We start from the raw sequence: 13,607 nt of genomic DNA on the forward strand, positions 1-13,607 counted from the left end.
TCAGATAATTCATCCATCACTGGATTATTTTTTAACAGGAAGGGAATCCATGAAAGGATTTTCAAACTTGACAAAATAATTCAATTAAAAAACAAATAATAAATCGGTAATTTCTAAGTAAACAGTAAAATATTCCAAATAGAACAAGAAAATATGCTGTGCGGGCGTTTTCAGCTTTCTTTTTCCTCATAAAATTATTTTTTCTGTTGGTTAATGAGCCCAGTGCCAACAGAGGACCAACGGCTTCGGCGTTAAAACAAATAAATACCACTCATAGCGGTGGGCTTTGTGGACACAGATCGATGAATTGCCAGAGCCCTACTTTCAAAAGAACGTTTATCCCTCCGCGTGTTAGAGCCCTTCTGAGTCCAAAAAATATAGTAATTGGCCTTTTAAATCTCTCCTGAATTTTTTTTTTTTTTTGTAAATTTGTCTAATATACCAAATAATTCGTCAGTTTTTTGCTAAATCTGAACATTTATGGAAGGTTCCTATGTCGACACTAGGTAAAATATATGGTTCCTCTTTTTTTATACTAAATTGTCAGTTTCTTAATCTCCAAAAAAAATATATCGCTACGCTCATTTATTTTAATTTTTTTTCCCTTCAAATTCAAAAAGGTATCTTCCCGAAAAAATTCGTTTATTTTTAACCCTTTTGCATCATTGGTCTAAATACGCAATCGCATTTGAAAATCATTGGCGTTGAAATCATGGAAAAATTTGGCGTCTATACTCTATACTTTCATCTATACTCCAATAACTCTGTAGAGTCAGGTTTTGGACTAAACTCGTTAAAATGCAGACCGCAATATCAATTTTCGAATCGCAGTCTGTAATAGGCTCAAAATTTTTTTTGAAAAAATAAAAAAAACTTTTTGCTCTAGAATTATTCCTCCTCTAGAATTATTTTTTGCTCTAATTCCTCAAGAAAAATAATTCCAAAACGTCGCCCCTGGGCTTTCTTTTGACGTTGATGGTTACACCACTTACGGTAGTATAATCATGTAACGTTGGCATGCAATTTCCTGTTTACTATAAGGAATCCCCTGCTTCAATATTGTTGGACTAGTCATCTTCGCTACTACCAATTAGAGCTATGGCACGTTTTCGTTAACGGGATATTTGCACTTCTATGCATGAATCCAAATCTGAACTGTAATTCATTATGGTAACCTAATTTTGTTAAATTTAATTATCTAAATTGGAGCCAGAAAAATAATATTTTACAAAAAAGTCCTTATTACTTGTTTATCATACAGACTCTGTAAGGATTGCTGACAAACTGAAAATAAAAACAATTGTGTGCGGATTATTCCGCTCTCGGTGATAATGGACAGTTTTCGGATGTGGATTATTCCACTCTCGGTGATAATCGACAGTTTTTGTTCGCAGATTGTTCCGCTAAGTGATGCAAAAGGTTGAATTAAAAAAATCAGAGTAATCGAAGTAATGTACTTTTCCAATAATAATGGCATAGAGGGAAAATTGTGTAAATGTGATATATTTTAGGTAAATGATTTATTCGGCACTGATCATAGCTTTTGAATTCAAAATGAAAGATAATCGTTATTCTGTTATTATCAACAACTCCAAAATAGTTTAATAATTAGAAATATCAATGTGAATACTGTCCTTAGCATTTTATGTCGCCAAATAAAACATTGAAGGTAATTTAAATTTGTCAATTAATAAAAAACTAAAACTAAAAGGCCTTGTGCTTATATATATTTCATTTTTTAAACTAAGAATATCGTACAAAAATTTACAATTGAATAAGGTCCAGCAGAACTCAAGTTCGAAACCTAAAAATTATTTAGTGCTCCCTCGACCTGAATCGACAAGGGGTTGCGCCAACCCCCTGGGGGTCAGGATCCCCTTCACTATCTGCCTGTGGGCCGCAGGTAGATCAAGAAAAAAAAAGAAAACCAGAACATATTCCGAATCGGTGAACAGAATAATAAATATCAGACACGGAAACCAAACTTGCTTGAGTGTTCTAACGTATTGATGTTGGTTTTATTCCCAAATTTTAAATTATAAGTAAAGACCTATTATGGAATAGAAATATTAAAAAACATTACTATATTACTAATAAAAAAATATATAAATAACATTACTAATAAAACACAATTCCAACTAGAAAAGCTAATAAGTCACAGTTTGAAAAAGACGGCTAAAATGATTTAATGGAATTCCAATATTTTTCATTCAAAACTGAATCTTAAAATAAACAAACAAAAAAAATTTACCCTAAACCTCTCAGAATTTGATGTTACACAATATACGTAGAATCCAAAAATAGAATGAAAATAATTCTGTCCTACGTCCGAGGCTATCTTCAAAATCAAGGGAATAATTATTTTTAAATTTCCCACCAGTCAAAGGTCACAATATTCCTCGAAATCCTCATTACTATCCATCATTTCATTTCAAAATGGAGGCAGATTAGAGGTTCCATAAACCCGTTGATGAAGATATAAGGAAAATACAAAGGGTTTTTGTATCATTACCTAAAATTCATCATTGAAACGCAACAAACTAAAGTAAATATTTTCTCTGGAACAAGGGTTGGTTAGATTTTTTCCTTCTTATTTTGTATTGTAAACTTTCACGTTCCAAATCTTACATCCCGTCAGTAATAGCTCCAAAACGGCTATGGTGATTTTAATGAAATTTTCATAAGTCTTCTATTTAGAGTCCTCTTTTTTCAGTAATTCACCACAAGATTAATCTCCTTCTGGAAATTCTAGATTTTACGTTTAAAGACACGTAGAATCCAAAAATTCGTCTATCCGCCTCCTGCAGCTTTTCTCCAAGACTACTGAGTTTTTTAGATTTGAAAATATCATTTTTTTTAAGACATATTTAGGACATCCCTCTAAAATGCTTGGAGCAACATTATCGTCTACTATTCAATTTTTTTTTTTATACTTCGCATAATAATTCCACTGTATTTTATTTCTAATTATTTACTGATATACTTAATGTTTAGAATAAATATCACATTTTTTATTAAATGTTATGTTGCTAACATTACGGTGTATTTGCAATAAATCTTCTGAAAGTTTCAGAGATTTTGAATAAATATTTTGCAGCACACAACTATGTACAAACATAGTTGCTTTAATATCGTTACTACTTTTTTAAAAAAATAATTATTTTGCGCAAACTCTAAAATTTAATCGCGCAACCTGTTTCTTTATAGATGCAGCTGTCGTTCTTCTGGTTCTACGTTTTATATATCATTATTTAACCCTATAATAATAACTGTCGTTAAAAGGCACGTTAATAATAATCATGGGTACATTTTAGTCACACTTGGACTTTTAAGAACCGTAATCGCACGCTTATGTTAATTACAAATATAACAAACACAATTGTAAAAAAAAAGTTATGCAGTGTTTCACAAGGCGTTGTGCATAGTTGGTTTATTGAATTAAATACCTGAAGTCAGAATCGACAAAATAATTTTGAATTTTCAAAAAATACGAATACACTCTTTCAATTCCTGACATAAATAACTTTTTGGTAATTTATCAAATAAATCTTCTCAGGTTTCAAAATCCAATTGATTTTTTAAGCCAAGCGTAGATAAATATTATTAATTGTTTATATATTTACTTAAAAGATATATGTCAGAGATAAATATATTAATAACAAATAAAAACCAGCAGCTCATGCCACCATATACTCAATTTCTCGGAGTCATTAGTCGTCATAATGTAATAAAACGGTAATAAAAAAATATTATTCATTATTCCCATCGTGTATCCTTTGCCAATAGAAAATAAAAGGGTTTCAATTAGCCTAATGGAATAATGAATAGAGTTCCACGAACCCAACCCTTCATAAAACAGCGAACATTCTTGAGCGAAAGCCTCAGTGTGATTATTTAAAATCAGTCCCTATGTTAAATAATTTTATTAAAATACGAATTCATAAAATGTATCAACCATAATTTCTAAATATTTCGTTAATTTTATTCAAAGCCATTTAATGTATGTACAATTTAACCTAGTATATGTATTCGATGCATTGAACTATGAAGGATCGGAGGTTTTAAGAAAAAATACACATATTTCTACGTACTTTTATCTATTTATTCAGCATTACCGTGCCCTGCAGGCATACAGGCCTGGAGCTGCAGTTTGAGTAGCAAAAGGCTGCAAATATAACAATTTAAAATTTCCAAAATAGGTGTTTTATTATTATTCTTGTTACCAATTGTTTCGACAGTTTGTTGCTATCCTCCTGTTATCCTTCTCCAGCTATGTCTCTGCCTCATGGCCTTCCGTGGACATATTTGTACATACATTTATGTTGCAACGATCCATTACTGAATGAAGGTCTCCTCCAAAATCTTCCGTCATTCTTCCCTATCCAATGCAGTCATCTAATCCAATTAGCTTTATTTAGTAAGTTTGTCGCCATCTTTGCGGACATCAAACCATCTGAGTTTGGGTCTTCCTACTCTTCCTGTTTGACAAAGAAACTCTTTAGCCAACTTTCCTCGGATATCACTGTCGTACATTCTCGTGACACACTCTGCCCATCTCAGCCTTCAGACCTATAAGAACTTTAAAGAGATCGTAAGTTTCCACATCTTTTTTTCTGCCAGGTATTGCGTTCTTTATTTTGACCGACGATGACATTGATGACGAAAAACATTGTTTTTTTCAGTTATAAAAATCAAAAACCATTCCGACGATTTTCATCTTAGGTAACTTTTTTTCAAAAAAACTAATAGATAAGCTACATCATAGAAAAATGAGTAAAAAAAACAAGATAGCTAAATTTGTATTGTTAACATTAAGTACAAATGAAATAAATTATCTTAATCACGCCTATATATTATATTTACACCCAGACGAGGAACAAAACTTGGATCAGAGAAGTTTTATCCCCTACAAGTGGTGTAAAAAGAACACCAGATTCTCTCGTTCGCGTCACTGGTTTTGAAAGCCAGAAGAGAATGAGTGTAGGCGGCAATAGAGCAACAGATACCCAGAACTTATGGGCCGCTGGGCATTGTGAATACTCCAAGACCATATTTACAGAAGGTTTTGGAGCCACTGAAATATCAAGCTTTGAGGAAGATCATAGTTAAAGTTGGGGCTAGGTAGGAACTATGCTAAAATATATGGATGAGAGAAATTCAGTGGAATAAGATCACATATATAGTAAATTCTTGTCATGGTGTAAGTTTTTGCTTGTAGCATAATAGTAACAGCATTTGCTACAATTAGAAGTAAAATATTTACAACTGTATACAGAAAGGATTATAAACGTTTGATGTTCAAAAATTTAACTATCCCCACAGTTCAAGTCCGTAAGTCCAGACAGTCATTGGTATGGTCTTGTAAACTAAAAGCTTTTATTTAAATATATGAAAAATAAGATCATTTATACAACTGGTGATATAGTCCATTAAGTCTTGTATGAGGGTTATCGTATTGGTTTTTTTTTCAAGTTGAGCTACATGTGGTACTTTACTACTAGGGTGGACCATCCAATTTTCTAAAAAAGCTGTATTCATAAATAAATATAGACGATAAACTCATAATAAATATTATCACCCCGAGATGAAGAAGGTACACCTCGATATAACGCTAGATCACTTATACAACAGACTGAATAAGGTAGCGTTACGTCTAAGCCTGGAACGCAAGGTATCGATCTCTATATAGGACTTGAGAGAACCACCGTTAGAGATTGACCTATTACTCTATTCCACAAAGGCTGTACCATGCCTTGCCCAGCTCATGGAAACTTAGCCCCCTCTAAGGCCTCCGCTACCTCAGGTTCAAGAGATTAATAGGCTTCACCGCACTCCAGTCAATGATCCAAGCTAATATTCTTGATTAAATGAAAAAAATATTTTGTTTGTTAAAACTTATTTAATTAACTTATTAGTGTAACCCTATTTATGTATAACCTAAAAAAATTCAAACATTAATCAATGAATTTTTGATGATATGAGAACAAGAAGTGAGGGAGAAACTCATAAAATTAGTATTGTGTAAAAATACTCAACGACAAATCTTGATTGGATGTGGATTTGCCTAAAGTATGTTTGCTATTATTTAACAAGGCTTTAAGAAGCCACCAAAAGCTCTTATAATCTTTAGTCGAAAAAGTTCAATAGAGCGAGATATGTTTATAAAGTGGACAATCAGATTACGACATACATACATTTTTAAAAAATGTGTTTAGTCTAAGATGAGAGTAGTTAAATCTCCATAAATAGAGACTTGTTCTTTCTTTTATTTCTTATTCTCATTCAAACCCACTAGATGCAACAAAAAAATAAAATAAAACTAACCAGTCAAAATGTATTGCATTCCCTGTTAGTGTTGATATGATCAATAGAGATAGTTTATTTCGTTTACTGATTCCAAGAAAGAAAAGAAAAAATGTATTTCTTAGTTTTTGATATATAAATTACACAATCATTCCAACTAACTAATCAGTCACTTGCATAACATTGCATTGGGCAACAGGTGAGCGGAAGAGACCACCAATTAGTAATCATAGTTGTATCAAGAAAAATGTCCACAACTAAGGAACTTTTTTATCAAAAGCTATATGACATCAAATAATTCATAATTTTGAAAAAATACATAAGTGATACGGCAGTAATTCCTCTCTACCCAACAACTATAGCAATGTATGATAAAGAAAAATTAAATAATAATGAACAAAAGCTACATAATTGCGACCGCAGTTTAAGATAAACTTTACTTTATTTGTAGGGGAGATACAGAGACTAAGACAGTCTGTAAAGCTACTATCTACAGACTACTGTATTCAACATGTCTCCTAGAGAGTCCTTGGACAGTTACGGTGTCATCTTATCTTCAAATCTGTAACGTCGCCGATTCGGATCCATCCTGGGTGAGCAGGGGTGATTTTTAAAGTGTATTAAAGCGTTAAAGTGTAAACATTTCCAGAAAGAGTTGCAGTAAAAAAACAAAAAATGAACTATCCCAGAGGGTCCTTTCTCTGTTAGAGTTACGTTTTTGCTAGTTGATTTTTGTTGTTCGTTTATGATTTCAACATTTAAAATATTTATTTAAATATCTCTATTAAAATACAACCAAACCACAACCTTCTATACGATTTGTAAAGAAAAGCTGTTCGTACCTAGAAAAATATATATATATATTTTAATTTGTACGTTAAAATAATATTAAAAAAATTAGGTTTTCCTTTAAATAATTTTATACCGTGAGATGGGAAGATCCTAGAAGCGTGAGATACCCGAGGGAAATCCTAGAAGGGTCGATAGAGAGGCTAAACAGGGGCATTATCTAATTAAGAGCAGGGACCCTCTCTCCAGCGACCATATTTCATTCCCGGCTTCCGGAATTACTTTCTGGGCGGCTCACAATCTCTATGATATATGGTTTAGATTTAAGGCTCTACTAAATCGGGAGGTATACGGAGGTCTAAGGGATAAGTAACCTCATAATATGGGAGGATGTGTCGATAAATCGTTTAGCAAATATTGGATAGTGAGCTGATATTGGGTTTAATAGAGCATTATCAGCAATTTTTATTAAATTTAATCAATAAAACTTTTGCATTTACATTAAACGTCGGTACATTGTTTAAACATTGCTTTTAAGAGATTTATTCGAAAACCTAATTTATCTTTTTGTTTCAGAAATATTTAATTAATACTTCGATCAAATCAATGCATAAGTGGCAATACTGACGTATTTTATCATATAGAGTGTTTTAGGGGCAAGTTTCCAAACTGAAAATATAAATTAAGGATCTCAAAACAATAAAAAAATTCCTTATAAAGGAATATTCCTTAGCGCTTTGTTTAAGAGATATTTACGTCTACAGATTATCATATCTACAAGTTATTCAGGTTATAATAATAAATTAATATGTGTAATCATCAACATTCATATTAAATGTTGTTCAAAGCATTAAGCATTAAAACAGGCTTGGCATCTTTCCTCCACAGTGGCCGATCTGCGTTAGATATGTTTTATTGTTTTAAAAATTTCAATTGGCTTTGTTTGCAAAAAATTAAATTAGGACATTTACTGGACCTTCATTGACTTTGTGTTTAGTTAAACCCCCCTCCTCCAAAAAAAAATCCAGTTTTGTCGGATCTAAGGAGCGTAACAATAACTCATCCAGTGCCGTACTACCATCATATTACACTACTGCTGTGGAATAAAGATAATGAGGCTCTCTCAATGGTCAAAGCAATCATTTTGAATAATATTTAATATGAATATTTATGCTTACATTTCAATTATAAAATATTTGGAACACATATTAATTTAATAAAAAAATAGTTAAGGTTAAAAACCTTCCAATTTGAACGTATTTTATTCTTAATTAAGATATTGTAGTTTAAATTGAAATTGGTTTACCAGACTTCCTAAAAAGAAAATCCTTATTAATTTATTTACTAACACCAAAATAACCATAACAATGAAAATCATTAGAGGTGAATATTTCCTAAATAAAGTTGACACATTGTTAACTATCTCAAAGCTATCTTCATAAGGAATTTTTTTCCTGTTTGGAGATCCTTGATTCATATGTTTAGTTAGGACACTTAATCCTAAAAACATCCTGTATATAATAGTAAATGTTATTCAAAATCGATAGTAGTAATTGTTACGTAGTCCCGAAAACCGAACATTTAGATATCAATTTTAACCGCTACTCAAAGTTTCAGAAGTTGTTTGAAATATTTTATAATTTAAAATTCAGTAAATTATGTTTTAAAAAACTCTAATTTTTTCGTCTATTTTCCATAAGGATTTCTATCTGAATCCAAACATGATTGATTAGATCAAAACAATTAAACAACATCAATTAAATTTTCGAGCATAGTTTAAGGTGAAGCTATCTCCAAAATCAATTTTAACGACTGATACATGCTATGTGTCAAACCCAAAGAAGTTGAAATTTAAATATCTGAAACAAATGCAATCTACGACTGATTGTAGAAAATCGATCGGAGGTGGAGTTTATTTATTTCTAAAAGATGAATTGAACTGTTAGTGGGGTATTGCTAATAACATAAATAAGATTAAAAAAAGAGTATTTTAAAGAATTTAGTTTACTTTGTTTTTTTAGTATTCTCTATTTAGTTTTCATTATTCTCCTAAAATTCTCTAAATATGTAGACATCATCTATAACTGATTATAGAAAAATCGATCGGAGATGGAGTTTATTTATTTCTTAAAGATAAATTGAATGGGATATTATTAATAACATAAATAATATAAAAGAAACATTTTAAAAATTATACCTTACAAAATGAAGATTAAAACAGAGAAAAACAAATCTATTGTTTTTATTCTTTTTTCAATATATCTTCTCGTAATTTTTTTGTTTTACTTTGTTTTTTATTATTATCTATTTTGTTTTCATTATCCTCCCAAAATTGTCTAAATATATTCTCTACCTCAACATACCTACACCCCTAACCTAATTAATTATAATATGATTAACTAATCGATTATAGTTTTACGCATAGGAATAAAGTTTCACAAATACATGCATACAACGAAATGGATACATTAAAATAGAAGTAATAAATATGAAAAGTGATAAACATAACAAGCAAGCAATAGAAAAAAATGTTAAAACCTTTTGATATGAATAAATCTCTATTTTTAAAACAATATGGATATATTTTCACTTAGTAAGTTAACATTGTATTGAAATGTTATGGTTGTTGTAGTGTAGAAACCTTAAACTTATCCTATGAAGCTCGCGGGCACTATTTAAGGCAGACTAAGCCATATCTTAAACCTTGCACATTATTGGGAACTTGAATGCCATATAATTAAATTTTTTCAATTTCGAAGCGTTTAAAACTAGATGTATAAATGCAAAATACATGTTTTTAATCTGTACAGACATTCAGAAAACAAGGTATAGTAATAAACAAATGATTACTAAACATCATTAAACAATGACTCTTGTATATCCTTAATGAACTCATCCAGGAAATGCACACCAAACACAAAATCATAAACCGAAAAATATTCTTTTAACCATTGGTATTGAGAGTATCAACTCTCTGGAAACATATTCCGTTGAATGACAATTTTAATATCGATAATGGACTATAAAGCCGTATCGGTTTACACAGTCGCACCTGAGCTATATTACACTCGAATAAATATGCCACTTCCTTCCATTCATAATGCTGACGTAAGGGACATAAAGTGGATGAGACCTATTATGATCGATGGCAGAGATGAGGCTGTGTAAAGGTCACCTTTTGTATTTGTATTGTCATTTATTATTGTTTTTTAATGTATTATGCTTTGAGTAACCTCCCCCCCTAAAAAAAACAACACTGAAAATGATAACTCCTAATAAATTTAAATAACAACAATGGTACAAGCTTCAGGACCTAACTAAAATTTTGAAACTACCAGATTCTTACATTTGTTATATTTTTTATAGTTGCTAAGCAGCAAAAAGTAGTGATTCCATATAGTTAAAACCAAACTGGACTAATTCAATAAAATAAACCTGCCGTATAAATCTTTTCTAGATTTCCTGCTCACACATTATTAACGTAAGCCCTAACACGACCAAGTAGAGACATGTATGATCCGTTTGGCGGTTCTTATGCTATGCTTACTTGATAAACAATTGATGAAAATTTTGAAGGAATAATGACATGTTACTTTCAAAGCAATGAACTACGCCAAACCATGGGTAGTTTGGTGATACTTAATCCACGAACTTTTAAACGCCATGATTAGAGTCTAGATCGTTCGACAGAACATGATTACTTCAGTTTTAAAAAATCTAAAGTCAATATGACGCGTTAAAATTACATTCCGTTTTTACCACTGAGATTTTCAAGTTAGGCGTATAAAGTATACCATATCGCAAAACAAACTATCTCAGATACTAATTACACCGAATAGACCGATTTTTTTTTCTTCTAAGACTCCCATTGGAGTCCTCTACTGCCTAATCATGGTTAGGGGTCAAAATTTTCATTTTGTGAGACCACCACTCAATGAAAAAAGTCAATGCCCCAGGCCAGATTCGAAGCATACGAACCTGAAATTAGGTATTATGCTGCACTAAAAGTGGAGTATGCTGTGTTATAGCTAGTTTTAAGATAAAAATCTACTTCTCACAAGTGTCACTTTACATAATAGATTAATTTATATGTGTGTGTAATTTATAAATATATATATATATATATATATATTGTTTTCTAAATGGGGATATTCCAATTTATTGGCCTGAAAAAAATCATAATCGATTGTTAATTTAAATTAAATCTGTACCACAGCAACCCATAGAGGGTCAGCGGTGCAGTACTTTGTAAAGAAGTACTGTTTCTAGACCGACGGTTGTACAAGAAGGTGATTTGGTCAGAATCCCGCTCGACCGCCAGATTTTTACCCAATTAAGGATACTGTTTTGAAACGAGCCAGGTTTAAGTTGATCGCAAAGTAGAGTTGTAAGTGTTAAATTATTTTATAACTAAAATCGCACTAATTACAGTCATCCTTTTTCAAAAATATATCTTCAGTATAAAGGTAAATCTATTGGGGTTTATTACTCGACATTAAAATCTCCTCAAGCAGAAAATTGAATTACCAGCTCGACCTAATTTCCCATTCCTGTCTAAAATGATCCCATCCCTCTCATTTGGGAGAAATTCATTCGAAAATTGTCATCTGAGCTTGTATCTAAATAGAAAATTAAATTTTGAAAGTCGCAACAGAGAAAAATTGTCACTACAGAATTTCTTCTTCTTTTAAGTTAATGTGGGTAATTAAAAAATAACATATTCATAAACATGTCATATGAGATATTTTTGTCAAATTTTTATGACTATGACAGATATCAATATCTAAATATTCAAATATTTATTAAGATATTATTCGATAAAAATATCACAAACAGGTAATAGTTGAAAAGGTTTCTTAGAAGCCATGACTTATATGCTAAAACGGTCCGTCCGATTACAGTTCAAGAATGGATAATCCTTCAAATTCAGGATTCAAGCTTTCAAGGAGGCAAAAGCTTTGACAAAGTAATTGAATCAAAAAGGAGTAAGTGTCCCCTAAATAACTGACAACCGTAATTGTTAATTTATGAAAATATGTCTTTCTTCACAAATAATTATATAAAGTGATAACACATAATAATGTTTTTATATGTACATCAGGAATCTGTTACGTTCTTTTCGCTCGGGAATCCTTTGTTCTAGGATAAACAGTTATTTAATATTGGTGAAGAAAGTGGCGATAAAATTGAGAGACATAATTTACCCGTTGGGGGTAATTATATTTTCAAAAGCAAAATTTAATTCCTGGAGGGTAGAGATTTATTCAGGTTTATTATTATACACTAACAAAAGGTTAGTGTATTAATGATCAACAATTGATTTTATGATTCATAAAAGAGAAATTTTGCTGGTAGGTTTCGTATTAGGGAATGAATCTATTATCGCTTATCTGTCTGACGGATTCGCCACCGCGGTTGCGTCCTAACTATTCACAGCTTCCTCGAACCGATGCTTAGAGGTCTGAGTGTACCCAAGGTATATCGCTCGCTCGATCCTAGGGGTGTCTCCCTCAGAGGCTTTCCAGTAAGTCAAGGGTATCTATCGTGGTGGAGGTAGTGGGGTTCTGGCGTGGATATCCTTGCTAAGGCAGGCACTAAAAAATTTTGTTCAGACCCATTTGATAACCAAGCTGTAGGCCACCCTAAGATGATCCTCAGAACTTAATTTGTCATTGTCATCCATTTTGTTTCAAAATGGAGGCAAATTAGACAACGCATAAGTACGAAAAGAAAATATTGCATATTTTAGAATCAATATCTCAATGTATTAAACTAACAAAAGTAAATAATATACTTCAAAATGGTCGAGGAAAATAATTTGAGCCAAATTACAATTTTTTTTATAACTACATCACAATTTTTATATTATATGTGTATATTTAAAATATTTCTAAAGTTTCGGCCCTAATTCATTGGCCATTTTTCAACACAATACTACACATCCAAGTCATACTACTAAAACATATTTTCATGGATGCAATACATGGAAGTACTGGTTGTAAATCATTTTTAAAGAATTTCTGTGTTCAGTATCCCGAATTGTTTAGTGCCGAAACGTCGGAAACATTTTAAAAATAAATATATAATGTAAAACTGTTATCAAAAATGTTGTCCTATAATTTTAGAATAAAAAATCGTGGGTATAATATGGTTTATACGATTTTTCTCAATCATTTTGATTGATATATATTTATAAAAACGTAAATAAAATTGTTAACAATAGATGTAAGTAATATCAAAAGGGTTCATCGATTTTGTTGTAACTTTTTTCATTACCAAGACTTTTGTTCCTAGAAGCATGTTTACATGCTCAGGCTGTAAAGGCAATAAACGTAAACCTAACATTATTTTAAAAGATTTTCAGGCAGTTCTTCATGTAAAGCCAGTTAATTTTAATCAGATTTTGTTTTTTAATTTAAAAAGTAAAAATAATAAATAGAAAAATAATTTACTACAAAGCTGGTTGTAATACTTAAACACACACGCGCGCGCGCACACACACTAATGAAAGTCGT

The sequence above is a fragment of the Halyomorpha halys genome, unplaced genomic scaffold (assembly GCF_000696795.3).
Source record: "Halyomorpha halys isolate HHAL.00 unplaced genomic scaffold, Hhal_1.1 Scaffold1826.1, whole genome shotgun sequence".
NCBI classification, from domain to species: Eukaryota; Metazoa; Arthropoda; class Insecta; order Hemiptera; family Pentatomidae; genus Halyomorpha; species Halyomorpha halys.